At 37.6% G+C, this 2,991-nt stretch overlaps 1 protein-coding gene across 1 annotated transcript in view; it reads right to left on the bottom strand.

Annotated features, from left to right (window-relative positions):
* The window catches only part of THBS4 (thrombospondin 4), a 58,471-nt gene that overhangs the window by 19,243 nt on the left and 36,237 nt on the right, over positions 1-2,991 (bottom strand). The window lies entirely within an intron of this gene.

Here is a 2,991-nt window from a genome sequence, read left to right as displayed (position 1 = left end):
TTTTTTTTTTTTTTTTTTTTTTTTTTACTGAGATAGACTTTACATACCATGAAAGACACCCATGTAAACTATACAATTCAGATTTTGGTCACTCACAACCCCTGAATCACTGAATCCAAAAGATGCTTTCCAAGTATTATTATTTTATTTTTCCCACACTGCAGGGCTTGTGGGATCTTAGTTCCCCAACCAGGGATTGAACCCAGGCCCTGGGAGAATCCTAACCACTGGACCACCAGGGAGTTCTCTCCAATGATCTTTCTTGATCTGTCAGCCTCATTGGAAGACTCCCTTTGGTCAGTTCTTTCCTTTTCTTTGCTTCTCTGCTCTTTTTCCTTTGCCTAATTCTTCATTTTTGAGGTTTTCTAGAGTTCTATTTTGTAGACAGTTCCACTGTCTACTTTTCCTCTCCCTGAGTGGCTTTAGTTATTACCTTCATGTCAGTATCTCCCAAATCCATTTCTGCAGACTAGCTTTGTCCTGGTAACAAGCTAAGAAGCAATAAGTCCCACTATATTCCTAGGCAGCATTGTGGATAAGAACAGGGCTCTGCAGCCAGACTGGATGTCTTAAGAGATGTGTGGCCTTCGCCTAATTTTTTAACTTTCCTGTGCCTCAGTTTCTTCAACTGTAAAATGGGGATAATAATAGTGCCTATTGACAGGTTTGTTGTGAGGATTAAAATAAGTGACTTGATATTTATAAAATGCTTTGACATATAAGGAAACTAGGAACCTAGAGATTAAAAACCTTTCCCAGGAACATACAGTAAGTGAGAAGCAGTCATACCTGGAGCCAATAGTTCCTTCATTGACAGTCTACTGTGCTACACCTATCACCTTGGAAAGAGTCAACAGGAACTTTCAGGAATAAAAGCCAAATCTGACTAGTTAAAATTTCAACCCACTAAGCCTTAGGCATTTTAATTTAATACAAATGACTTTTGAGAAGTCCTATGAAAATAATGAATACCATTTGGGAATTGTGTTGTCACGAGTAAAATGCATATTTTGGAATACCGAACTATTAATACAAACTAAAAAGCTCTCCCTATTAAAAAAATACTAGAATGATAATATTTTATTCAATAAACATTCATTCAAAAGCCCAACACTGATCAGGAAACTTGCATAAGCCTCTTAGATAGGCTCATCCACCAGAGGGCAGACAGCAGAAGCAAGAAGAACTAAAATCCTGCAGCCTGTGGAACAAAAACCACATTCACAGAAAGACAGACGAGATGAAAAGGCAGAGGGCTATGTACCAGATGAAGGAACAAGATAAAACCCCAGAAAAACAACTAAATGAAGTGGAGATAGGCAACCTTCCAGAAAAAGAATTCAGAGTAATGATAGTGAAGATGATCCAGGACCTCAGGAAAAGAATGGAGACAAAGATCGAGAAGATGCAAGAAATGTTTAACAAAGACCTAGAAGAATTAAAGAACAAACAAACAGAGATGAACAACACAATAACTGAAATGAAAACTACACTAGAAGGAATCAATAGCAGAATAACCAAGGCAGAAGAACGGATAAGTGACCTGGAAGACAGAATGGTGGAATTCACTGCTGTGGAACAGAATAAAGAAAAAAGAATGAAAAGAAATGAAGACAACCTAAGAGACCTCTGGGACAACATTAAATGCAACAACATTCGCATTATAGGGGCCCCAGAAGGAGAAGAGAGAGAGGAAGGACCTGAGAAAATATTTGAAGAGATTATAGTCGAAAACTTCCCTAACATGGGAAAGGAAATAGCCACCCAAGCCCAGGAAGCGCAGAGAGTCCAATACAGGATAAACCCAAGGAGAAACACACCAAGACACATAGTAATCAAACTGGCAAAAATTAAAGACAAAGAAAATTATTAAAAGCAGCAAGAGAAAAACAATAAATAACACACAAGGGAACTCCCATAAGGTTAACAGCTGATTTCTCAGCAGAAACTCTACAAGCCAGAAGGGAGTGGCATGATATACTTAAAGTGATGAAAGGGAAGAACCTACAACCAAGATTACTGTACCCAGCAAGGATCTCATTCAGATTCGATGGAGAAATCAAAAGCTTTACAGACAAGCAAAAGCTAACAGAATTCAGCACCACCAAGCCAGCTCTACAACAAATGCTAAAGGAACTTCTCTAAGTGGAAACACAAGAGAAGAAAAGGACCGACAAAAACAAACCCAAAACAATTAAGAAAATGGTCATAGGAACACACATATCGATAATTACCTTAAACGTGAATGGATTAAATGTTCCAACCAAAAGACACAGGCTTGCTGAATGGATACAAAAACAAGACCCATCTATATACTGTCTACAAGAGACCCACTTCAGACCTAGGGACACATACAGACTGAAAGTGAGGGGATGGAAAAAGATATTCCATGCAAATGGAAATCAAAAGAAAGCTGGAGTAGCAATTCTCATATCAGACAAAATAAACTTTAAAGCAAAGACTATTACAAGAAACAAAGAAGGACACTACATAATGATCAAGGGATCAATCCAAGAAGAAGATAAACAATTATAAATATATATGCTCCCAACACAGGAGCACCTCAATATATAAGGCAAATGCTAACAGCTATAAAAGAGGAAATCGACAGTAACACAATAATAGTGGGGGACTTTGACACCTCACTTACACCAATGGACAGATCATCCAAACAAAATTAACAGGGAAACACAAGCTTTAAATGACACAATAGACCAGACAGATTTGATATTTATAGGACATTCCAACCAAAAACAGATTACACTTTCTTCTCAAGTGCACATGGAACATTCTCCAGGATAGATCACATCTTGGGTCACAAATCAAGCCTCAGTAAATTTAAGAAAATTGAAATCATATCAAGCATCTTTTCTGACCACAATGCCATGAGATTAGAAATGTATTATAGGGGGGAAAACGTAAAAACACAAACACATGGAGGCTAAACAGTATGTTACTAAATAACCAAGAGATCACTGAAGAAATCAAAGA

This window comes from Lipotes vexillifer, unplaced genomic scaffold (genome assembly GCF_000442215.2).
Source record: "Lipotes vexillifer unplaced genomic scaffold, Lipotes_vexillifer_v1.1 scaffold83, whole genome shotgun sequence".
Classification (NCBI taxonomy): domain Eukaryota; kingdom Metazoa; phylum Chordata; class Mammalia; order Artiodactyla; family Lipotidae; genus Lipotes; species Lipotes vexillifer.
Note: the sequence above shows the minus strand (reverse complement) of the source record. Positions and strands in the feature narration are given on the sequence as shown.